At 42.9% G+C, this 27,368-nt stretch overlaps 1 protein-coding gene across 14 annotated transcripts in view; it reads right to left on the reverse strand.

Moving 5' to 3' along the window:
- The window catches only part of LOC106587110 (diacylglycerol kinase zeta), a 130,412-nt gene that overhangs the window by 56,970 nt on the left and 46,074 nt on the right, over positions 1-27,368 (reverse strand). For 6 of the 14 annotated variants that reach the window (XM_014175116.3, XM_014175115.3, XM_014175112.3 and 3 more), the window contains exon 1: positions 11,362-11,497. The exons of the other annotated variants lie outside the window; for them this stretch is intronic. The gene's annotated coding sequence lies outside the window, so the exon portion shown is untranslated. Of the gene's footprint in view, positions 1-11,361; positions 11,498-27,368 lie in introns of those variants that run through there. 14 annotated transcript variants of the gene reach the window in all.

The raw sequence follows: 27,368 nt of genomic DNA on the forward strand, positions 1-27,368 counted from the left end.
TAGATGAATTAGTCACAGGCTCTTTCCATTGCCTGAAACGGATCGGGATTAACAAAGCGTAGACTGACCCAGCATCAGCTGTTACAAAACCCCTACAGTACCTCTACTCCCTTTAACATACCTAGGAAGTTAAACAGAGGAGGGTCCCCGAGTGGCGCAGTGGTCTAAGGCACTGCATCGCTGTGCCACTAGAGATTCTGGGTTCGAGTCCAGGCTCTGTCGCAGCCGGCCGCGACCGGGGGACCCATGGGGCGGCGCGCAATTGGCCCTGCGTCGTCCGGGTTATGGGAGAGTTTGGCCGGTAGGGATGTCCTTGTCCCATCGTGCACTAGCGACTCCTGTGGTGGGCCGGGTGCACTGTACGCTGATACAGTTGCCAGGTGTACAGTGTTTCCTCCGACACATTGGTGCGGCTGGCTTCCAGGTTAAGCGGGCATAATACAGAACTGTACGTGACTGGGACAGGTAGAATAACAGCTGGGTGGGCTTTAATCGTTGAAGTATACATACTGTACTGGAGTCAATGTTTGAAGCTGCTATACTGCAAACACCATACTGTATCATGCATCAAAAGTTAGATAGGTCCATCAAAATTGTTTATTGACAGATTATTTCACTTATAATTCACTGTATCCCAATTCCAGTGGGATCTAAGTTGACTGTGCCTTTAAACAGCTTGGAAAATTCCAGAAAACTATGTCATGGCTTTAGAAGCTTCTGATAGGCTAATTGACATCATTTGAGTCAATTGGAGGTGTACCTGTGGATGTATTTCAAGGCCTACCTTCAAACACAGTGCCTCTTTGTTTGACATCATGGGAAAATCAAAAGAAATCATCCAAGACCTCAGGGGGAAAAAAAATGTAGACCTCCACAAGTCTGGTTCATCCTTGGGACCAATTTCCAAACACCTGAAGGTACCACGTTCATCTGTACAAACAATAGTACGCAAGTATAAACACCATGGGACCACGCAGCCGTTATACTGCTCAGGAAGGAGACGCGTTCTGTCTCCTAGAGATGAACGTACTTTGGTGCGAAAAGTGCAAATCAATCTCAGAACAACAGCAAAGGGCCATGTGAAGATGCTGGAGGAAACAGGTACAAAAGTATCTGTATCCACAGTAAAACGAGTCCTATATCGACATAACCAGAAAGGCCACTCAGCAAGGAAGAAGCCACTGCTCCAAAACCGCCATAAAAAAGCCAGACTACGGTTTGCAACTGCACATGGGGACAAAGATTGTACTTTTTGGAGAAATGTCCTCTGGTCTGATGAAACAAAAATAGAACTGTTTGGCCATAATGACCATCATTATGTTTGGAAGGAAAAGGGGGAGGCTTGCAAGCTGAAGAACACTATCCCAACCGTGAAGCACGGGGGTGGCAGCATCATGGTGTGGGGGTGCTTCTTGCAGGAGGGATTGGTGCACTTCACAAAATAGATGGCATAATGAGGAGAGAAAATGATGTGGATATGTTGAAGAAACATCTCAAGACATCAGTCAGAAAGTGAAAGCTTGGTCGCAAATCCGTCTTCCAAATGGACAATGACCTCAAGCATACTTCCAAAGTTTTGGCAAAATGGCTTAAGGACAAAAAAGTCAAGGTATTGGAGTGACCATCACAAAGCCCTGATCTCAATCCTATAGAAAATTTGTGGGCAGAACTGAAAAAGTGTGTGCGAGCAAGGAGGCCTACAAGCCTGACTCAGTTACATCAGCTCTGTCAGCTGGAATGGGCCAAAATTCACCCAACTTATTGTGGGAAGCTTGTGGAAGGCTACCCGAAACGTTTGTCCCAAGTTAAACAATTTAAAGGCAATCCTACCAAATACTAATTGAGTGTATGTAAACTTCTGACGCACTGGAAATGTGATGAAATAAATAAAAGCTGAAAGAAATCATTCTCTACTATTATTCTGACATTTCACATTCTTAAAATAATGTGGTGATCCTAACTGACCTAAGACAGGGAATTTTTACTAGGATTAAATGTCAGGAATTGTGAAAAACTGAGTTTAAATGTATTTGGCTAAGGTGTATGTAAACTTCCGACTTCAACTGTACATATATCTTTACATTTTATATTTATAATATATATTTAGACTTTAGGTTTAGTTGTTTTTTTTCCCCATTGGTCCTTCTTTGGAATTCATCTTCAACTAAACATTCAATGAGATAAAGTGATGAGAGGGCTGATTAACCCCATCCTAAGTGCTGATTTACATTTAACCAAATACCACAGACTGCTACAGTGGTGTTAACATTGGACACTTCAATGAAAGTTAATGTATAGATGTTCACACCTGGATAGCGTGCGCAACATCAGTCTACCTTAACAGCAACACTGCTGGGACAACATGGGGAACCCGAATCAGGGGAGGAGGGTGGAACTGGGGATCTACTCTACTCTGTGGGAGATTAGTGGGTAGCTAGCTACACTAGATACACAAAAGTATGTGGACACGCCTTCAGATTAGTGGATTTGGCTATTTTAGCCACACCAGTTACTGACAGGTCTATAAAATTGAGCACACAGCCATGCAATCTCCATAGACACACATTGGCAGTAAAATGGCCTTACTGAAGAGCACCGTCATAGGATGCCACCTTTGCAACAAGTCAGTTCATCAAATTTCTGCCCTGGTAAAGCCACCCTATCAACTGTAAGTGCTGTTATTGTGAAGTGGAAACATCTAGGAGCAACAACAGCTCAGTCGCGAAGTGGTAGACCACACAAGCTCACAGAATTTGACCTCCAAGTGCTGATGCGTGTAAAAAGAAACGTCTGTCCTCAGTTGCAACAATTACTACAGAATTCCAAACTGCCTCTGGAAGCAACGTCATTAGAAGAACCGTTCGTCTGGAGCTTCATGAAATGGGTTTCCATGGCCGAGCAGCCGCACACAAGCCGAAGATCACCATGTGCGAATGGAGTGGTGTTAAGCTTGCCACCATTGGACTCTGTAGCAGTGGAAACGCATTCTCTGGAGTGATGAATCCCACTTCACCATCTGGCAGTCTGACGGACGAATCTGGGTTTGGCAGATGCCAGGAGAACACTACCTGCACGAATGCATAGTGCCAACTGTAAAGTTTCGTGGAGGAGGAATAATGGTCTGGGGCTGTTTTTCATGGTTCAGGCTAGGCCCCTTAGTTCCAGTGAAGGGAAATCTTAATGCTACAGCATACAATGACATTTTAGACGATACTGTGCTTCCAACTTTGGAACAACAGTTTGGGGAAGGCCATTTCCTTGTTTCAGCATGACAATGCCTCTGTGCACAAAGCGAGGTCCATACAGAAATGGTTTGTCGATATTGGTGTGGAAGAACTTGACTGGCCTGCACAGAGCCCTTACCTCAACCCCATCAAACACCTTTGGGATTAATTGGAATGCCTACTGCGAGCCAGTTCTAATCGCCCACATCAGTGCCCGACGTCACTAATGCTTGTGGCTGAATGAAAGCAAGTCCCCGCAGCAATGTTCCAACATCTAGTGGAAAGCCTGACCAGAAGAGTGGAGGCTGTTATAGCAGCAAAGGGGGGACCAACTCCATATTAATGCCCATGATTTTGGAATGAGATGTTCGACGATCATGTAGTGTATATGATGTGGGACAGGAAGAGTACTGGGCTATTTATAGCACCCCCTCTGTTTATATCCTCCTGGCTGCTCTCTCACTGCTGCTGCCTCCCGCCAGGCTCCACACGTACACATCACAGATAAGAGTCAAGAGACTACCTCCTGCTATGTCTCACAGATAGAGAGGAAGAGAGTGTGTGTGTGTGCAGCAGTGAGAGAGAACGGGTGGGGAGAGAAAGAGAGAGACAGAAAGACTTCTCCCTCATAGACCACAGACCAGGGCTCTCCAACCCTCTGCTGGAGTGCTACCGTCCTGTAGGTTTTCACTCCAACCCTAATATAGCACACCTGATTTCTAATAATTAGCTGGTTGTGAAGCGGAATCAAGTTAGTTACAACTAGGGTTGGAGTGTCAACCTACAGGAGGGTAAGCTCTCCATGCCTGCTGGGTTGAGGCATAAACCCAGCAGCTTATCAACCCAGTCCGAGCTGGGTAACCACGGCAACCTGTTCCCCTAGATTACGGAGGCGTGCTCCAATGAGGGCGGTGTCATGGAGCCATCATCCAGGTCAATGTGCCTGGGTTAGGGATGGGCATCAGGCCAAGTGTGTGCACCCACTGCCCCGGGCCGCTGATCGATCTGGACATCCTGGTCTGTTAAATGCATTAATACCACAGGGGCGAAGGTAAATGAGATCGACAGTACCGGATTCTAGCAAAGCATCATGCCTCAAACCAAGCTGTATCTAGGGGGACTACCTGTGTAATCACATCTACTGTTGTACTGTAAATGCTTTGGCGTTGTTATGACCCTCAGTAGAGCGATGTGATTTCAACAGGGAGATTTGAAAGGGTCTTGATAAGCCTGCTGCTGTGATAAATTGCACATGCCTATAGCCTTAGGATTTACCCTTTCACCCAAAGCAGGTGAAAGTGATTAGTTGTCCCATTAAGGTTCCGCAAATGCAGGAGTTAATCACCAAATCGTTAACAAACAAAATGTACAATAATCCATTCAAGGTACCCTCAGATAGAAGTAGGGTAAAGGTGAACCGTATGTATCCTAAGTACATATAGGCACTGAAATGTTTATGAAAAAAAATGAAAAAAGTATATTTTGTTTCCATGAAGAGGCTCCTTTCGAACGTTTCAATATGTCGCAAAACGGATTAACCAAAGTTGCAGTAACATGGTCACAATTTTGAAAAGTCACTCTCACATGGTAGCTTTCAAAATGTCCCTGCAAAGCAGCAGTACAGTGTAGTACGCGAGCTGTGCTCAGTGTGAGCCTGAGCCATGTTGACAGTATGGCGTGAGAGAATGGAGTCGAGAGGGAGTGTCAGTAAAAAGAAATTAGGTTACCAGTGCGTTTACCAGTGGACCTGAGAAACAGAGGACTGTTTTTGTTTCCATTCGGAGTTAGGGACCTTAGGCCTCGAGCCCAGCCTTAATAAGGCACTGTTTGACAGAAGAAAAAAAAAACCTATTCAACCTGCAAATGAAGTAACTCCGCTGTGAGCCCAACGTTGAGTCAGAATGTCTTACTCTTAGTAATTAGTAGATTATTGACTTTCCTTTCTGCGGAGGAGAAGTTGATGCGACAGCAGAGAAAAGTAGTTGAGCTGTTATTCGGTTGGATCCTCCATGGGAAAAGAAAAGTGAGGTGGGGTTACAGCCAGCAAATACCACCACTGGAAAATATCATCATAACTAGCCTATTTAATTAAATATTTACATGTAAAACATACAAAAAGGTCAGTAGGAATAAATAGCCGTGGAGCTCTTGTCCTCCAGAATCGCATAGTGCGTGATAATAGCGGCTGTCAAGAATGAACCCTTAATGCTGCTGCTCTCGGTTTGGTAAACACTCCAATGTTATATGAGGATAATGGAGGTCACAGCACGACCATCAATTTATACTTTTCCTTCCACTGTAATCAAAAAAGGTAAATGTCACCATCTTGGCACGTCTGTGGATACATCTCCTTTAGATCCTCTGAAGGCACTTGTCTTGATGATGAATCCCCCTGTGGAGAGGGAGACTTGGACGTGTCCTAGAAAGCCTCTGGGGAAAAAAGGCCTAATGTAGACTGCGTTAACTCTCCCAGGCTAGGTCGTCCTCTAGGACAGTGTCAAATAACTAAGCTACTCTTATATAATGGATGTGCAGTGAACTGAAATGTTGCCTGAAGGTCTGTTAACAAATATGGAGTGGAATAATTCACAGATTGCAAAAATGATGCATCGTGGGCTGATTTCACAAACATAGAGCTCTGTGCACTACATGTCTCCTCTCCATCCCTATATAGGTCTGTCTCCTCTCTCCCTCCCTTAACATAAACATCCATTCATTGAGCTTCAGCACAACACTACAGGGAGAGAGGCACTGGAACAGCCTGGCTAGTTGGCACAGCCTGATGGGAGCTCAGAGAGCACACCATTTCCACAGCCATGTCAACATAGCTAGCATGGCGAATAACACAGGCTACTGTAATTTATGGAGGGAAAATTCAACTGCTCATCTGTAGTAGAGGGCAACTGAGGTTTCTCACAGACTGGACAGAATGGGGGGACAGACTGAACCAGTGACCCTTTGGTCCAGGATCAGATCAGAAGCCTGGCCTGGTCCATAATCCTTTCCCCTATACTGTGGTGTCACTCAGCACAGGACAACACAGGTCACCCTGATCAATGGCTCAAGGCAGGAGTTGGCACTACAACAGCAGTATCAGTGATGGTGATGGTTGTTGTTATCCCCCTCTCTCTAGTTCAATAGTCAGTCAGTATGCCTATACACCGGGTGTACAAAACACTAGGAACACCGGCTCTTTCCATAACACAGACTGACCAGGTGAACGCTATGATCCCTTACTGATGTCACTTGTTAAATTGACTTCAATCAGTGTAGATGAAGGGGAGGAGACAAGTTGGAGTAGGGTTTTTAAGCCTTGAGACAATTGAGACATGGATTGTGTATGTGTGCCATTCAGAGGGTGAATGGGCAAGACAAAATATTTAAGTGCCTTTGAACGGGGTTTGGTAATAGGTGCCAGGCACACCGGTTTGAGTGTGTCAAGAACTGCAATGCTGCTGTGTTTTTCCTCGCTCAACAGTTTCCTGTGTATCAAGAATGACCCACCACCCAACGGACATCCAGCCAACTTGACACAACTGTGGGAAGCTTGGAGTCAACATGGGCCAGCATCCCTGTGGAACACTTTTGGCCCCTTGTAGTCCCATGCCCTGACGAATTGAGGCTGTTCTGAGGGTAAAAAGGGGTGCAATTAGGGAGGTGTTCCTAATGATATGTACACTCAGTGTATTTATCTGATGTTAAGGCATTCCTATTGGTTGGTTAAATTTACACATCAATAAGGTGTTATGCCATTGGTCATGCTTGCAGATGGGGGAGATTGCGAACATCAATTCTTCCCAGCCTGATATTGTTATGCAAGCGGTAGGTCACGTTCTGAAATACTGTATTCTATTTTCATATTTACAAGGTGTATGCGTTCACTATGTACATGTCCTGATTTGTGCATTTATACTGTACCAGTCAAAAGTTGTCACAGCTACTCATTCAAGGGTTTTCCTTTTTTTTTTTTTTTTTACTATTTTCTACATTGTAGAATAATAGTGAAGACATCAAAACTATGAACTAACACATATGGAATCATGTAGTTACCAAAAAAGTGTTAAACAAATCAAAATACATGTTATATTTTAGATTCTTCAAAGTACGTAAGCTTATTAAAGATCAGTGATACTATCAAGAGCAGTGTGCGGTTTCCTTTTTCCTTCATCTTGTTCAACTGTTGCCATGCACCTGCAAAAAAAGATTGCTCAGATGTGCGAGTGCCTTTTGAATTTTAGATTCTTCAAAGTAGCCACCCTTTGCCTTGATGACAGCTTTGCACACTCTTTGAATTCTTTCAACCAGCTTCATGAGAAATGCTTTTCCAACAGTCTTGAAGGAGTTTCCACATGTGCTGAGCACTTGTTGGCTGCTTTTTCTTCACTCTGCGGTCAACTCATTCCAAACCATCTCAATTGGGTTGAGATCGGGTGATTGTGGAGGCCAGGTTATCTGATGCAGCACTCCACCACTCTCCTTCTTGTTCAAATAGCCCTTACACAACCTGGAAGTGTGTTGTGGGTCATTGTCCTGTTCAAAAACAAATTATATTGATAAGAGCAAACCAGATGGGATATCATTGCAGAATGCTGTGGTAGCCATGCTGGTTAAGTGTGACTTGAATTCTAAATACATCACTGATAGTGTCATCAGCAAAGCATACCCCGCACCATTACACCTCCTCCTCCATGCTTCACGGTGGGAACCACACATGCGGAGATCATCCGTACACCTACTCTGCGTCTCACAAAGATACGGCCGTTGGAATCAAAAATCTCAAATTTGGATTCATCAGACCAAAGGACAGATTTCTACCGGTCTAATAGCCATTGCTCGTGTTTCTTGGCCCAAGCAAGTCTCTTCCTCTTATTGGTGTCCTTTAGTAGTGGTTTCTTTGCAGCATTTCGACCATGGTCTGATTCAAGCAGTCTCCTCTGAACAGTTTATGTTGAGATGTGTCTGTTACTTGAACTCTGTGAAGCATTTATTTGGGCTGCAATCTGAGGCTGGTAACTCTAATGAACTTATGCTCTGCAGCCGAGGTAACTCTGGGTCTTCCATTAATGTGGCGGTCCTCATGAGAGCCAGCTTCATCATAGCGCTCGATGGTTTTTGCAACTGCACTTGAAGAAACTTTCAAAGTTTTCTGGATTGACTGACCTTCATGTCTTAACCTGTTGGGTCTAGGGGGCAGCATTTGCACGTCTGGATAAAAAAAATGTACCCGATTTAATCTGGTTACTAATCCTACCCAGTAACTAGAATATGCATATACTTATTATATATGGATAGAAAACACTCTAAAGTTTCCAAAACTGTTTGAATGGTGTCTGTGAGTATAACAGAACTCATTTGGCAGGCAAAACCCTGAGACATTTTCTGACAGGAAGTGGATACCTGATGTGTTGTATTGACTTTAAACCTATCCAATTGAAAAACACAGGGGTTTAGGAATATTTTGGCACTTCCTATTGCTTCCACTAGATGTCACCAGCCTTTACAAAGTGTTTTGAGTCTTCTGGAGGGAGATCTGACCGAACAAGAGCCATGGAACGGTGATGTCCCATTAGACACCTGGCGCGCTACTTCATGTTGGGTACCCTCGTTCCAATACGTTATGAAAGAGTATGCATTCGTCCACCTTGAATATTATTCATGTTCTGGTTAAAAAAGGCCCTAATGATTTATGCTATACAACGTTTGACATGTTTGAACGAACGGAAATATATTTTTTCCCCTCGTTCATGACGAGAAGTCCGGCTGGCTTACATCATGTGCTAACGAGACGGAGATTTTTGGACATAAATGATGAGCTTTTTTGAACAAAACTACATTCGTTATGGACCTGTGATACCTGGAAGTGACATCTGATGAAGAGAATCAAAGGTAATGGATTATTTACATAGTATTTTCGATTTTAGATCTCCCCAACATGACGTCTAGTCTGTATCGCAACGCGTATATTTCTGGGCGCAGTGCTCAGATTATTGCAAAGTGTGATTTCCCAGTAAGGTTATTTTTAAATCTGGCAAGTTGATTGCGTTCAAGAGATGTAAATCTATAATTCTTTAAATGACAATATAATATTTTAACAATGTTTTCTAATTTTAATTATTTAATTTGTGACGCTGACTTGACTGCCGGTTATTGGAGGGAAACGATTTCCTCAACATCAATGCCATAGTAAAACGCTGTTTTTGGATATAAAAATGAACTTGATAGAACTAAAAATGCATGCATTGTCTAACATAATGTCCTAGGAGTGTCATCTGATGGAGATTGTAAAAGGTTAGTGCATCATTTTAGCTGGTTTTATGGTTTTGGTGACCCTGTCTTTGACTTGACAAAACATTACACACAACTCTTGTAAATGTACTGTCCTAACATACTCTAAATTTATGCTTTCGCCGTAAAACCTTTTTGAAATCGTAAAACGTGGTTAGATTAAGGAGATGTTTATCTTTGAAATGGTGTAACATAGTTGTATTTTTGAAAAATTTGAATTTTGACATTTATTTGGATTCAAATTTGCCGCTCTTGAAATGCACCTGCTGTTGATGGAGTGCACCACGGGTGGCACGCTAGCGTCCCACCTAGCCCCAAGAGGTTAAAGTTATGAAATAAAATGAAGTAAAATATATGTTGATTTGATTAACACTTTTTTGGTTACTACATGATTCCATATGTGCTATTTCATAGTTTTGATGTCTTCAATATTATTCTACAATTTGGAAAATAGTAAAAAATAAAGAAAAACCCTGGAATGAGTACTGTGTGTCCAAACTTTTGACCGGTACTGTATATTGATGTTTTCCTATGTATCTGCATACTTGACGACATCATGGCTATGCTCATTACACTGACTCTACTCTTTAACAACTACTGTGGGATGCAGTTCTAAAACACTGGGTCTTTCCCACCTTGCTCCATGCCCATACAAACGCACAATTAGTCAAGAGAACATTGAGTCATTTACATTTTCCACATGATTACCATAGTTGTAATTCGATTGTAACCTATCAGCAAGTTATTTCTCTTTTACAATACTCTTTTTTTCAACACATTTCCCCAATGTTGTGTACACTACTCTACAACTGTTCTAGGGTAGCATATATTACACTCTTATTCACATACCTTATGGCGTAACCCTAAAATGAGTATCACGAGGTACAACTGTTGCCTGACATTGGGCCCCCTGGTCTGCTGATCAGTCAGCGTGAGGAAAACAATGTCACTCCAAGTCCAAGGTTGTCTCTGTCTGTCTGTTTGTCTGTCATCGCACCCTACACAGCCAAACTGCTAGGGGCTCCTGGGAAAAGGTACAACAGATCTCTCGCCTAATACTGTCCCTCTCCAGAGAAAGCAAGATCTACTTCAGCACAGCACAACCAGATATAGTTTGTTTTCTTTGACTGCAAATGGTTGGCAACCAATTTTACAGTTGGTCAATTTTCTGGAACTCACTTAATGAAAAACATATATGGTTTGTGTAATGCACAAAACCCCTCTGTCTTGACAGGGTGTACAGTTGAAAACAAACCACATGAATAGAAAACACTAGATAACCACTTATATGACAGCCGAATGCATTTTTCCTCGAGTACAGTGTCATTTCATTATGAGTAAACTAAGAAATTTTAGTATGCCCTTTTTCAAATATAGAATAACAGGTCTGTACACGTCTTCTCAACTACAACTCACAAAGAAAAAAGGCACAGCGGAACAGTTGTTCCTACTCTGGCAGTATTTCCAATGCTGTTCTCAGAAAATACACATTAATCACTGTGTATTGTAGAGAACCTCCCAAAACATTCAAGAGTGACAGAGTGAGTGAGTGACACCCTTCCAAAGAGCACAATCAGACAGCATTATCATTAGTTCAAACACTTATTTTTTGCCACCGCAATGCCTCTGTTCCATCAACAAAAACACTTCTCTGGCAGCATATCGCCTCGTGTGAAAAATCAAACAGCAGATTAGCTGCCACACTATATCCACAGTATACACAACCAACAGAAGCCCTCAAGGGGCAAAAAGATACAGTACTGCATCAGAAATAGTACAAGCAATAACAACATAATATTTGGCAAGACCACAGCATACAAGTCAATGAAATAGTCATGATTCAAAATACAACCTGACAGAAGCAGGTAAAACAACCATCCACGCCTTTCCCCAGTTTGTCTAACTTTTAGTCCATGTGTGACGGAGCGAGAGGGAAAGAGAAAAAAGAGAGAGAGAGAGAGAGAAAGAGAGTGAGCGACAACAGAGCGGTTCATGTGGAGGGAGAATGTGTGTCACAGCCAGGCAGACTTGTTGGAGGGGGAGTGTCGGGCGGGGGGTGGGGGGTGGGGGTGAACGGTTACACTAAAATAACTCTGGTAATAGAGCACACTTCCTTGATGAGCCGTTTACTTGAGTGTTCATGCTCTCTCATACATACGTAAACTGAATGCACAGACACACACACACACACACACACACACACACTAACACACAACCGCAGGATTTAATTTAGCTTTAAAGAGCGACTGCCTTTAAAAAGCAACGAATACCTTTGAAAACAGCTTGTGTGGTATCGATATGAGTTAGAAACAGTTATTCTAGCGTCAAAATTGATTACAAAGTGTAAATAGGATAATTTCGGTCATAAAGTCAGCCTCATCTAAAACTGAGTTTGGAACATCCGTGCGTCACAACAGGTAAACGAAGGTTGGGTTTTGATTTGATAATGTCCATTTGCCCACTAACATGGGGAGAACAGCCGCGGTGATTGCCCTCTATCCAATAACTATGACAGTGAGACAAACCTGCCCAGCAATTATGACTTTGTTTACATAAAGACAAGGCATCACAAAAATAAAATCTGGAGAAATACTGCACCAAACACCTTAGTTTGATGTAAAATTGCGCAACTAAAACATCCCCGGGAAAACGTAATTACAGATATCTTAGATTCATTCTGGGGATTTTGAAGAAGTGAAATAGGCTAGAGCGTCTACAGTGTCTCATGTGGGACAAACATCATTTTACCAAACGCGGAATCGGTCAGGAAACACACCTCCAAGACTAAAATCAAATGAGCAACAGAAAAACATACGTAACGACTGGCGTGTTCTGCGGCTCTTTAAAAAAACCGTATTAGCTGGTTGCGTCAAGGTTAGTCATTCTCTAGGGTAAATCCATTTAAATTCTCTCTCCATTTGATCTGAACGAATCCTTCCATATATACAGTAGTTGCCAATTGTAGAAGTGCTCAAGAGATAAAGGTGCTCAAAACGGACCTATTTTGCATACCCCACCATACCGTGAGACAAGCATGTCTTCATCACTGGAAAAGAGAAACGGTTGATAATGATTTCATTTAAAAGCTTACAAACAGGCTTGTCAAACTATTTTATAATTTCTGGAGAGAAAAAAAAAAAATCATGAATTCAGATTTTTTTTCTTCATATTCACATACCGTACCAGTCAAAAGTTTGGACACCTACTCATTCAAGGGTTTTTCTTTATTTTTACTGTCATCAAGGCAAAGGGTGGCTACTTTGAAGAATCTCAAATATATTTTGATTTGTTTAACTCTTTTTTGGTTACTACATGATTCCATTTGTGTTATTTCATAGTTTTGATTTCTTCACTATTATTCTACAATGTAAAAAATAGTCAAAATAAAAGAAAAACCCTGGAATGAGTAGTTGTCCAAACTTTCGACTGGTACTGTATGTTGTAGCTTAGACCCTGTTTTACATCATCTTAGGTTTTTGTGTTGTGCCTGCCACTGGTTGAGACACCACATGCTCTTGAATACAGTGTGGGTGTCATGTTTTGGCTGATAAATGTACTAAAATGGGAATGCAATAAAAATTTCAACTTTCAAATGTTCCCACCAGACTGGACCAGTGACCCTTTGGTCCAGGATCAGATCAGAAGCCTTGCCTGGTCCATAACCTTTCCATAAAATCCTTTCCCCTATACAAATGGTACCACCAAGAGATGTTTTAAAATATACTGTCAATCCTCCATAGGAAACATATTGAAATCATAGAAATATAGATAATAGAATAGACATGACCATTAAAGTTGACATTCAACAGTGGGTGGACCGGCGGTCATCTTTGTGTTAGTAATTAGAAGTTACAATTTCAATTCAATTAAAATTTCAAATGGTGTACCAGCTAAATTGCTGTTGTCTGAATCGATAGAATTCAAAGAATTGACCTATGATTGAAATGCACCCACACCGTATTCAAGACCATGAAATGTTTCAACCAATGGAGGGTACAACACGAAAACCTCGGATGATGTGAAATAGTATCTAACTTACAACATATACAAAGAAAAATAGGAGTTTACGTGTTAAGATATTTTTAAACCTTTAACACTTACCATATTTATTAAAAAATAATAATAATCAATAAATAATTAAATAGTTTGGCAACACTGTTTGTAACCGTTTTAATGATATTGAACTCAACCGTTTATCTTTTCCAGTGATGAAGACATGGATGTCTCATGAGTGCAAAATGGTTGAAATTTGAGAACCTTTATCTCCTGAATGTTTTGGCATTCAGGTCCAAAAAGTCACTTTCTGACAACTTTTTCCATGGGCAAACATGTATGGAAAGTTTTGTTTAAAATCAAAAGAGATGCTGTCAAAAAGGGATTCAATTCAAATGCATTTAATCTCTCTAATGCACTTGCTCAAATCCACAGTGATGTCAGAGATAATAACAATGCTATGCCCATCAGAACCAAATTACTGACCAACATTGCAAAATCAAACCAACATGTTTTTTTTTTTTACTTAACTAGGCAAGTCAGTTAAGAACAAACTCTTATTTTCAATGATGGCCTAGGAACAGTGCCTGCCTTGTTCAGGGGCAGAACGACAGATTTGTACCTTGTCAGCTCGGGGATTCGAACTTGCAACCTTTCGGTTACTAGTCCAACGCTCTAACCACTAGGCTACGCTGCCGCCCTGTTTTTTGAGGTCTAGCTTTGGCAAGTACTGTCTGTTCAGTGATATTAATGTCCCAGTGTTGCACATGTATTAAAATAAATAAAAACGTCTCTAAAAAGGAGTTGCGTGCCACGTGACTTTAATGCTACACAGATGCTTTCTCTCCACGTTGGAGTGTCCCGTGTCCCCCTAACTGGCCCACAGGCAAGGTTGTATCTGACAAACACACATCAAATCACATTTTATTTGTCACATGCGCCGAATACAACTGGTGTAGACATTACCGTGAAGTGCAGTTTAAAATAGTAACACAGGAGGAATAAAACAAAATACACAAGAATGTAGCTATATACAGGGAGTAACAGTACCAGATCAATGTGCAGAGGTACGAGGTATTTGAGGTAGATACTGTGTATATACACATGAAGGTCGGGTAATGTGACTAGGCATCAGGATAGATAAAAATAAAGAGTGTAAAGGTGTGGGTGTGAGTGTACGCGTGTGTGTGTGTGTGTGTGTGTCGGTATGCATGTGTGTGTGTTACGTGTGTGTGTGTGTGTGTGTGTGTGTGTGCGCGTATGTAGTGTATGTGGTTTTGTGTGGGAGTGTTAATGTGGTTTTGTGTGAGAGTGAGTGTGAATATAAACTCAGCAAAAAAAGAAACGTCCTCTTACTGTCAACTGCGTTTATTTTCAGCAAACTTAACATGTGTAAATATTTGTATGAACATACCAAGATTCAACAACAGACATAAACTGAACAACTTCCACAGACATGTGACTAACAGAAATTGAATAATGTGTCCCTGAAAAAAGGGGGGGGGGGGGTCAAAATCAAAAGTAACAGTCAGTATCTGGTGTGGCCACCAGCTGCATTAAGTACTGCAGTGCATCTCCTCCTCATGGACTGCACCAGATTTGGCAGTTCTTGCTGTGAGATGTTACCACAGTCTTCCACCAAGGTAACTGCAAGTTCCCGGATATTTCTGGGGGGAATGGCCCTAGCCCTCATCCTCCGATCCAACAGGTCCCAGACGTGCTCAATGGGATTGAGATCTGGGCTTGTCGCTGGCCATGGCAGAACACTGACATTCCTGTCTTGCAGGAAATCACACACAGAACGAGCAGTATGGCTGGTGGCATTGTCATGCTGGAGGGTCATGTGAGGATGAGCCTGCAGGAAGGGTACCACATGAGGGAGGATGTCTTCCCTGTAACGCACAGCGTTGAGATTGCCTGCAATGTCAACAAGCTCAGTCCGATGATGCTGTGACACACCGCCCCAGACCATGACGGACCCTCCACCTCCAAATTGATCCCGCTCCAGAGTACAGGCCTCAGTGTAACACTCATTCTTTCGACGATATGCGCGAATCCGACCATCACCCCTGGTGAGACAAAACCACAACTCGTCAGTGAAGAGCACTTTTTGCCAGTCCTTTCTGGTCCAGCGATGGTGGGTTTGTGCCCATAGGCGACGTTGTTGCCGGTGATGTCTGGTGAGGACCTGCCTTACAACAGGTCTACAAGCCCTCAGTCCAGCCTCTCTCAGCCTATTGCGGACAGTCTGAGCACTGATGGAGGGATTGTGCGTTCCTGGTGTAACTCGGGCAGTTGTTGTTGCCATCCTGTACCTGTCCCGCAGGTGTGATGTTCGGATGTACCGATCATGTGCAGGTGTTGTTACACGTGGCTGCCACTGCAAGGACCATCAGCTGTCCGTCCTGTCTCCCTGTAGCGCTGATGGAGGGCACATCTCACAGTACGGACATTGCAATGCATTGCCCTGGCCACATCTGCAGTCCTCATGCCTCCTTGCAGCATGCCTAAGGCACGTTCACGCAGATGATCAGGGACCCTGGGCATCTTTATTTTGGTGTTTTTCAGAGTCAGTAGAAAGGCCTCTTTAGTGTCCTAAGTTTTCATAACTGTGACCTTAATTGCCTACCATCTGTAAGCTGTTAGTGTCTTAACGACCGTTCCACAGGTGCATGTTCATTAATTGTTTATGGTTCATTGAACAAGCATGGGAAACAGTGTTTAAACCCTTTACAATGAAGAGCTATGAAGTTATTTGGATTTTTACAAATTATCTTTGAAAGACAGGGTCCTGATGTTTATATATTGTCTAGTAAATGTGCATAGTGGAAGATAGTTAGGGTACCATTAATTGACTATTTAGTCTGGCTATATAGCAGTCTTATGGTTTGGGGGCAGACGCTGTCAAGGAGCCTGTTAGTCTGAGATCCGATGCTCCGGGACCATTATCCGGATGGTAGCAGAGTGAACAGTCTACGGATTGGGTAGCTGTTTAGACACTTGCCAGCTGGTCTGCGCATGCTTTGAGAACGCGCCCTGTTATTTCGTCAGATCGTTAACCTGTTTCAAACGTTTTGCTCACATCGGCCACAGAGAGCAAGATCTCACACACACACACACACTCCTGCCATCCTGGCCTCCACGTTGCTCTCCTGCAGTGCCTCCCCTGACTCCCCTCGGGTTCGACAGAGGGCATGGGCTGGCACCCCTTACAGAGGCATTGTCCACAGTTCTGGTTCTATGGCCACACCACTAGAGCTGAGGGACAAAAAGAGAGAGATCTACCCATAGGCAAGGATAGAGAGGGAGAGATAAAAAAGGGGGATATGGGATTTCACTGTTTGTGTGGCTGTGTATTGGCTTAGGAGAACACTACGTTCTGAAGTTGAGCCATTGGTGTCTTATTACCGATATTGCACATCTGTGCTATGCAGGGATGACTAACCACAAATATCACTAACCAACTCATGTCTCAGCGCCGGTAAACTGACACTCTGCAGTCTCATACGCCTGCTCTGTGTGACCAGAGCTGTTACGGCTGATGACTAAGACCGCGCAACAGTGTTGCGCCGTGTGGGCTGACCACACGCACACTCAGACTGCAGCCCTGGCAGCCCTGACACTGTTAAGAGCACAAGGCCACAGACAGCTGAACTGAGACACCTTCTCCATATCAAAACACGGCTCGGCTGCACTGTGGGCGAATGGAGGAACACATTACTACGCTGTATTGAGTTCATTTACTGGAAATCAAAAGTGATCGTTTCATGTCCTATTGCAAGCTCTCTTCCTGTAACCTTTGGTGAGAGACTTGTGAAGCTGACACCTGCAAATGCTGTGGTGGGGTGTGCACTGTGCTAAATAAGGAGAAGCTAGGAAGATACTGTCACTAATATAAGTCATAAGATATAACAAAATGATAAAGAGATATCCAGGTGTCTTGTGTTCTCACACAGGAAGAAACACAAATGTCAAAGAAGGAAGTTTTGTTATGGTGTACTCTTGTAGTGGTGGTTTCAGTGAGGAAGCAAGGCAAGATGGTAGCGGTGCAATATTCAGGATGGGGACTTTTATTTTAAGTGAGAATAGGGAAATAAACAGCATTTTAGTCATATAGCAAACACTTATCGAGAGCGACTTAAAGTTAGTGCATTCATCTTTAAAGGGAAACGCCACCACTTTTCAACCTCATTTTTATTACTCCAGCACAATACCATTGTCTACACATGTGAAAACCTTCGCATTTCTACATTTTGTAGCAAAAAATATATACATTTAAAAAGTTCTACCCGATGACATGGTGTTGTGGGGAGCAAAAAAATACCCTCCCTCTGGCTAGAAACTTGTTGCAGGTTTTGAAAATCCCCGTTTTTTAAAAAACATTTAATCCTAACCTGTCATGTAACAGAGAAGCATTTTTTAGGACTTTTCTTCATATCTTTTTAACCACAGATCATAGAAACGCACCGTTTTCACATATGTAGACACTGGTATTTACATTTACGTCATTTAGCAGACACTCTTATCCAGAGCGACTTACAAATTGGTGCATTCACCTTATGATATCCAGTGGAACAACCACTTTACAATAGTACATCTATATCTTTTTTTTGGGGGGGGGGGGGGGGTAGAAGGATTACTTTATCCTATCCCAGGTATTCCTTAAAGAGGTGGGGTTTCAGGTGTCTCCGGAAGGTGGTGATTGACTGCTGTCCTAGCGTCGTGAGGGAGCTTGTTCCACCATTGGGGTGCTGGAGATAATGAATACAAGGTTGAAAAGTGGCAGAATTGTCCTTTATGGTAGCAAGGTGAGATCACATATCATAGCTACAGTGCCTTGCGAAAGTATTCGGCCCCCTTGAATTTTTCGACCTTTTGCCACATTTCAGGCTTCAAACATAAAGATATAAAACTGTATTTTTTTGTGAAGAATCAACAACAAGTGGGACACAATTTTGAAGTGGAACGAAATTTATTGGATATTTCAAACTTTTTTAACAAATAAAAAACTGAAAAATTGGCCGTGCAAAATTATTCAGCCCCCTTAAGTTAATACTTTGTAGCACCACCTTTTGCTGCGATTACAGCTGTAAGTCGCTTGGGGTATGTCTCTATCAGTTTTGCACATCGAGAGACTGACATTTTTGCCCATTCCTCCTTGCAAAACAGCTCGAGCTCAGTGAGGTTGGATGGAGAGCGTTTGTGAACAGCAGTTTTCAGTTCTTTCCACAGATTCTCGATTGGATTCAGGTCTGGACTTTGACTTGGACATTCTAACACCTGGATATGTTTATTTGTGAACCATTCCATTGTAGATTTTGCTTTATGTTTTGGATCATTGTCTTGTTGGAAGACAAATCTACGTCCCAGTCTCAGGTCTTTTGCAGACTCCATCAGGTTTTCTTCCAGAATGGTCCTGTATTTGGCTCCATCCATCTTCCCATCAATTTTAACCATCTTCCCTGCCCCTGCTGAAGAAAAGCAGGCCCAAAGCATGATGCTGCCACCACCATGTTTGACAGTGGGGATGGTGTGTTCAGGGTGATGAGCTGTGTTGCTTTTACACCAAACATAACCTTTTGCATTGTTGCCAAAAAGTTCAATTTTGGTTTCATCTGACCAGAGCACCTTCTTCCACATGTTTGGTGTGTCTCCCAGGTGGCTAGTGGCAAACTTTAAACGACACTTTTTATGGATATCTTTAAGAAATGGCTTTCTTCTTGCCACTCTTCCATAAAGGCCAGATTTGTGCAGTATACGACTGATTGTTGTCCTATGGACAGAGTCTCCCACCTCAGCTGTAGATCTCTGCAGTTCATCCAGAGTGATCATGGGCCTCTTGGCTGCATCTCTGATCAGTCTTCTCCTTGTATGAGCTGAAAGTTTAGAGGGACGGCCGGGTATTCGTAGATTTGCAGTGGTCTGATACTCCTTCCATTTCAATATTATCGCTTGCACAGTGCTCCTTGGGATGTTTAAAGTTTGGGAAATCTTTTTGTATCCAAATCCGGCTTTAAACTTCTCCACAACAGTATCTCGGACCTGCCTGGTGTGTTCCTTGTTCTTCATGATGCTCTCTGCGCTTTAAACGGACCTCTGAGACTATCACAGAGCAGGTGCATTTATACGGAGACTTGATTACACACAGGTGGATTCTATTTATCATCATTAGTCATTTAGGTCAACATTGGATCATTCAGAGATCCTCACTGAACTTCTGGAGAGAGTTTGCTGCACTGAAAGTAAAGGGGCTGAATAATTTTGCACTCCCAATTTTTCAGTTTTTTATTTGTTAAAAAAGTTTGAAATATCCAATAAATTTCGTTCCACTTCATAATTGTGTCCCACTTGTTGTTGATTCTTCACAAAAATTTACAGTTTTATATCTTTATGTTTGAAGCCTGAAATGTGGCAAAAGGTCGAAAAGTTCAAGGGGGCCGAATACTTTCGCAAGGCACTGTACTTATTACATTTTTCCTGAATTATGAGCAAAGTCACTGCTGGAAAGACAAGTGCGAGTGTTGGTGCAAGAAAGAAAAAATTATTAACACTAATGTTGCTTACAGTACACACTTATCTGGTAATTTCAGATTGGTCAACATTGAACAGATAGGATAGAGGTTGTTTTCATCATAGAATTACATTATAGAATCACAATTCGAGAATCTCTATGGTTTTCACTACAAGAAAGTACAGTCTCTGGACAGAGCTGCTAGTAGTTCCTCTTGAAGATGCAGCTGCAGAGTATGGAGACGGTGCACTGACTGAATTCAGCCAAAAGACCCAAAAAACCCAGCTGAATATTTGGGAATATTCGGTATCAAGTAATGGGCAACCACGAAGACAGTGGTAAAGCCAGGATGAAGAATATCCCAATGATGAACATCACCTTGGCCCTGGACCAGTTACCCTTGACGCAGTTGGTGCACTTGGACCAAAGATGGCCCCAATCAATCCCAGAGATCAAAGGACGGTTGAGATGGAGGTGATCATCATCAGAGCCCATATGACCCCACTGGGAGGGTCCATAAGAAACAACTAAATAGACGGCACAGGACACTAGGGAGACTAATCCACCACAATGATGCCAATCTCACTAGGGGCACAAGCTGGACAGTATAGCTCCTCCGATCAGGAGCAGGGACGCTGCCCCCCCCCCCCCCAGCTGAAGTAGAGCGAGCCAGTTTTCATCGAGAACACTTCTCATCTGGGTGGTGTAGCTAGCTGTCCAGGAGACACGGATGATGAGTATACCAGCCAGGATGAAGAATATTCCAGTGATTAATATCATCAACTTGGCCTTTGATGGTTCTTCTTTGATGCAATTGGTGCACTTGGCTCCGATGATGAAGACCATCACCCCCAGAACACCCAAGATGATGGCGATGATGGTCATGGCTAAGGACGGCCTGCAGGTCCTGGGGAAGGAGGGAGTCGTAGAACTTACTGTCCCATGAGCAATCAGCTCATCCACAGGCCCTCCTGGATGACCTGAGGGATGAAGGCAGTCACTCTACACATGGGCAAAGCAGAGGCTACTATGGAGAAGATGCGTCCTATGACTCCCAAGGTGATGCCCACAATCTCCTTCAAAGAGTTACTCAACAAAGAGGTTTCTAGAAAAGGGGACATATTCAACTTTTAGAGAAGATTCTATACAGTGCCTTCAGAAAGTATTCCCAGCACTTGACTTTTTCCACATTTTGTTGTGTTACAGATTGAATTTAAAATTGATTAAATTGAGATTTTGTTCACTGGCCTACACATATTACCCCATAATGTCAAAGTGGAATTCTGTTGTAATTTATTTTTGATTGTTTTTTACAAATGAATTAAAAATGAAAACCGAAATGTCTTGGGTATGCTTGTAATCGTTAAGAACTGGGGAGTTATTCAGGATAAAAAAAGAAACGGAACGGAGTTAATCCAGGCAAAATCCTAGAGGAAAACTTGCTACAGTCTGCTTTCCACCACACTGGGAGATGAATTCACCTTTCAGCAGGACAATAACCTAAAACACAAGGCCAAATCTACACTAGAGTTGCTTACCAAGAAGGCAGTGAATGTTCCTGAGCGGCTGAGTTACAGTTTTGACTTCAAATCTACTTGAAAATCTATGGCAATACCTGAAAATGGTTGTCTAGAAATGATCAACAACCAATTTAACAGAGCTTGGAGAATGTTTTAAAGAATAATGAGCAAATGTTACACAATCCAGGTGTGGAAAGCTCTTAAGAGACATACCCAGCTGTAATCACTGTCAAAAGGTGCTTCTACAAAGTATTGACTCAAGGGTGTGAAAAAGTATGTAAATTAGGTACTTATTGATTTCCTTTCCAATACATTTGCAAAAAAGTACAAAAACCTGCATTCACATTAACATTATGGGGTGTAGATGGGTGAAGAAGAAAAATATCTATTTAATCCATTCTGAATTCAGGCTGTAACACAACAACATGTGGAAAAGTCAAGAGGTATGAATCATTTCTGAAGGTACTGTAACTCTGGGATCTTCAGTCTTTACAAAGTTCCACAACAACATCCTCTTCCAAATGCTCTTACCTTCCGATTCTTCTTTAACTGGAGATCGGAGTCTGTCAGAAACCCACTATGTCTGATCGATGCTGTGATCTCACCTAAATATGTTGTCATGGAAACAATAAACCAGGCCCCCTCTCCACCTGCAGTTTGCAATTTGACGAAATGCGTATCCAGGATCTAATATATGTTTTTAGGCCATAACCTTCTTAATGGAAGGAGTGGAGAGAGACAGTGAGTCACTCACAGCGGCACAGGCGGCCTTGAACACAGAGGAGCAGACTTGGTGGCCCAGGTCTGTATAGAGTGGGATGGAGGCTGGCGTAGGTTGGCATGACTCACCACACAAACAAGTAGATACCACCGAGGCCTGGGTAGAGGGGGAGGGGGAGTGAGGGGGGGTTGACGATATACTGTAGGTAGATATTGCAATAATTATAAAAATAACCATTGTACTGTGTATAATGTGTTTTTTATAAACTGGCAAATAAAAATCAAATCAATCAATCAACCATGCATAGTGCATACCAAGTCATACATTTTTGTATGCCTTTTTGCACATTTACATGTAGAAGCTGTTCTATCTGGTCCATCAATTTTAAACTTCAAAGCATGGCTTAGTTCAGCCTTTTCAATGTAGGCTCCATGAGTAAAAGCTCACCGACAAGTGTTCACTACAAGAGCCATCCCCCCCTGCCAAGGCCCTTGGGGCAGCATGGTCATGAGAGGGAGTGCGGAGGTAATCGTTTTGGACGGGTCCGTTTGTCCCCCAGCGATGCACCCAGGGGACAGTTGTCCGGCACTGTGACTGAGACCGGGGCGGCGTCATGACATGACCGTGCTACCTTGATCCGTTACCTGTAGCAACAGAGTGGAGGTTCTGAGTGTCCGTTACCTCGCATTAACAGACGCCCCTCTCCACGGTTGTGACTAGATGGGAGTACAGCTATGGACAGAAGTGACTTTTCGTAGAAGGTTAGGAAAGAATTTGAGCTAGCCCTAACCCTTTCCTACCCTTAACCCAATTCTCCTAACCTGCTATGTTAATTCTCCTAACCTGCTGCACAAGTTCTCCTGACCTAATGACTCCCTTGTGTCTTTACTCCAGCCCCCTCCCCGACCATCACCCCTCTAGCCCCTCATACACTGAGCCGTTCTCAGCCACTGTTAGCCTAAACTCGGTCTCTAACTCTTTGCTACAGTCCCTCCAGCCTCAGAGAGAGAGATAGGAGAGAGAAAAGGGTGATGTCAGGCCTGCCCTTTCAGAGTGAGCTCTGATTGGATTGAAGATCTAACCTGTCTCTCACTGCTACAAGGGACAGTGATTGTACGCACCAGCTGTGACAGTGCCCTGGCCCAGGGCTTTGATGAGTAACAGAGGCTTGTAACATTTCCTACTACCAGACAGATTTCCACAAGCACTCTGCAAGGGATTAAACTCATATCTCACTGAGAGGTGTGTGGTGGGGTGGGGGAGGGGGGGGGGGGCATAGAGAGACAGCTATGGGAAAACAAAGAGGATATTTACTGCATGAGCTGCCAGACAGCACCTAGACTAGAGTAATAATTGATTGGGCATTTCCTTAACACTAGCCTCACAACACAGTAGGAAGAGCAGAAATATCCTCTTAGACTCAAAGACAACAACTAAATTACTGTCTGCAGCATCATAAAAATGCGAAAAAACTAAACAACTATTTAGTCAATAACACAGTCCTTCAGGAGACGTTAATATGTGGATGTTATCCTACTATACTATCCTATTGAAGTTGTGTTGCATTCCAACATAACAACATTAGGTAGCTTAGTTATCAATACTTTACGTCACATGATAGACATGCAAAAACTTTCCCAGGTGTTAACAGCATTGTAAGCTACGAGGAAAAGAAGACACCAATGTTCCTCATGGCAGGGGAAGCACCCAACAGAAACTATTAAGGTTGACTTCATTATGCTCTATAGGAGGAAGTATCTATTGTTAACTACACAGCAAAGTCAGTAAGTCTGCAGAAATATCCAGCATTCAAAGTTATGACTGATCTGCCTGCTGTAAGTCCTGAAAAGTTTTTTTTTTGTCTCCTTTATACAGTCTTGGTGTTGCGTCGGTACAACTGTAGCTACCATACTTCCTGTCTGAGATGAGATAGAGGACTGTTTCCTCTCAACTCACTAAGACCCCTGCAGGCCTTTATAACACATGAACAACAATGTTTCGCTGTGCGATTAGCGCAACTAACGATACCACTCAGGCCATTTGTGGGTAAAGTATTGAAATTATTCTCAGAAACCAGCGACACGTTTCTCTATTAGCAATTATGATCTACTTATGTTGTGAGGAAGCAAACATCAACCCCAACGGTTGTGTGATCTGTGGGTCAAGTAAGCATGTGATGATGATATTCAAACGACACGTGTACTGCATTTGTACAGTGGTCACAGAGACAGTCAAGCTGGGATGTGTCTACAGTCTAATACCCACCAAGACACACCACGTATTTCTGCTGTGACATAGGCTAATGTGGCCTAGTCAAAGTCCAGACCTAATCCCGATTGAGATGTTGTGGTAGGACTTGAAACGCGCAGTTCATGCTTGAAAACCCATAAATGTCACCGAGTTAAAGCAGTTCTGCATGGAAGAGTGGGCCAAAATTCCTCCACAATGACGTGAGAGACTGATCAACAACCACAGGAAGTGTTTGGTTGGAGTCATTGCAGCTAAAGGTGGCTGTCACACCTGCTCCCACTCCCCCTCTCTGGCGCTTGAGGGCGCCAGGCTGCCCATCAATACGCACACCTGCCACTATCATTACGCGTACCAGCGCTTCATTGGACTCACCTGGACTCCTTCACTTTGTTGATTGCCCCCTCTATATCTGCCTGTGTCTCAGTTTGTTCCGCGTGTCAGCATTAATGTCGTTATGTTCCCCCTGTCCAGACGCTGTCCGTGTTTTGTTTCCTGTCATTTATTAAATATTCACTCCCTGTACTTGCTTCTCGTCTTCCAGTGTCTGTCCTCACAGTGGCACAAGCAGTTATTGAGTGTAAGGAAGCAATTACTTTTTCCACACAGGGGCATTGGGTTTTGTATAATTTCATTTATGAAATAAAATAAATATGTAATTCTTGTGTTATATGTTCCCTCAGGTTTCCTTTATCTAATATCAGGTTTTGGTTGAAAATCTGATAACATTCGGTATCAAAAATATGCAAAAGTAGAGAAAATTAGAAAGGTGGCAAATACTTTTTCACAACCCTGTATATTTCCTGGTTCAGTAGGCCTACAAAGACAAACATTACATATTCTAATGCTTAGGTAAAGATAAGCATGAGGCAAATATGACACCTAGTGGTAAAACGAAGCCTTTACGGATTTATATTTGTATGGACTATGATAGAAGATGGTGAGGATAGCTAGAGCAGGTTTCTCCTGTAGAGCTACCGTCCTGTAGGTTTTCACTCCAACCCTAATCTAGTGCGCCAGATTCTAATAATTAGCTGGTTGATAAACTGAATCAGGTTAGTTACAACTGGGGTTGGAGCGAAAACATACAGGAGGGTAGCTCTCCAGGAACAGGGTTGGAGAGCCCTGAGATGGAGGATGCTGGGTCTGTACAAGAAAAACACAGGTGTCTCACACAGAAGCACAAGAGGAATGGGGCCATAAGCGGTGTAAGGAGAGGTCATCTGCTGATACAGAGGCCCCTAAGAGCTGGATGGCCCCAGGGAGATGGCATGAAGTCGTGATGTAGAGGCCTCTGCTCCTGACTCTCTGGGTCTTTCCTGCTCCACGAAGCACTCAGACCTCCTAAACAGGCAACATGATATTTCTCCCCGCCCGGCCCATTTAGAGTCCTTTGCCAGTCTCCTTTCCATCCTGGCTTTGGCACTGAGCTCTCACAGGCCCACGTGCTAGTCTCAATTGTAGAGGTAAATAAATAAACATCATGAGGTCTCTAACAATGAAAACACTAATTTGATTGTATTAGTTATATAAAACCAATCTCTTTAGCTTAGTAAAAGGATTCATCTGATTGTGTGTCTCATTTTGTAATTACAATGCTTGTTTATCATGTACAGTTGAAGTCGGAAGTTTACATACACTTAGGTTGGACTTCTTGTTAACAAACTATAGTTTTGGCAAGTCGGTTAGGACATCTACTTTGGGCATGACACAAGGTATTTTTCCAACTATTGTTTACAGCAAGATTATTTCACTGTATCACAATTCCAGTGGGTAATAAGTTTACATACACTAGGCTGACTGTGCCTTTAAACAGCTTGGAAAATTACAGAAAATTATGTCATGGCTTTAGAAGCTTCTGATAGGCTAATTGACATCATTTGAGTCAATTGGAGGTGTACCTGTGGATGTATTTCAAGGCCTACCTTCAAACTCCATGCCTCTTTGCTTGACATCATGGGAAAATCAAAAGAAAATCAGCCAAGACCTCAGAAAAAAAATTGTAGACCTCCACAAGTCTGATTCATCCTTGGGAGCAATTTCCAAACGCCTGAAGGTACCACGTTCATCTGTACAAACAATAGTAGTTTAAACACCATGGGACCACACAGCAGTCATACCGCTCAGGAAGGAGACGCATTCTGTATCCTAGAGATGAACGTACTTTGGTGCGAAAAGTGCAAATCAATCCCAGAACAACAGCAAAGGACCTTGTGAAGATGCTGGAGAAAACAGGTACAAAAGTATCTATATCCACAGTAAAACGAGTCCTATATCGACATAACCTGAAAGGCCGCTCAGCAAGGAAGAAGCCACTGCTCCAAAACCACCATAAAAAAGCCAGACTACGGTTTGCAACTGCACATGGGGACAAAGATCAGACTTTATGGAGAAATGTCCTCTGGTTTGATGAAAGAAAAATATAACTGTTTGGCCATAATGACCATCGTTATGTTTGGAGGGAAAAGGGAGAGGATCGCAAGCCAAGGAACACCATCCCAACCATGAAGCACAGGGGTGGCAGCATCATGTTTTGGGGGTGCTTTGCTGCAGGAGGGACTGGTGCACTTCACAAAATAGATAACATCATGAGGAGGGAAAGTTATGTGGATATATTGAAGAAACATCTCATGACATCAGTCAGTGAGTTAAAGCTTGGTCGCAAATGGGTCTTCCAAATGGACAATGACCCCAAGCATACTTCCAAAGTTGTGGCAAAATGGCTTAAGGACAACAAAGTCAAGGTATTGGAGTGGCCATCACAAAGTCCTGATCTCAATCCTATAGAACATTTGTGGGCAGAACTGAAAAAGAGTGTGCGGGCAAGGAGGCCTACAAACCTGACCCAGTTACACCAGCTCTGTCAG

The sequence above is a fragment of the Salmo salar genome, chromosome 26 (genome assembly GCF_965601325.2).
Source record: "Salmo salar chromosome 26, fSalSal1, whole genome shotgun sequence".
NCBI classification, from domain to species: Eukaryota; Metazoa; Chordata; class Actinopteri; order Salmoniformes; family Salmonidae; genus Salmo; species Salmo salar.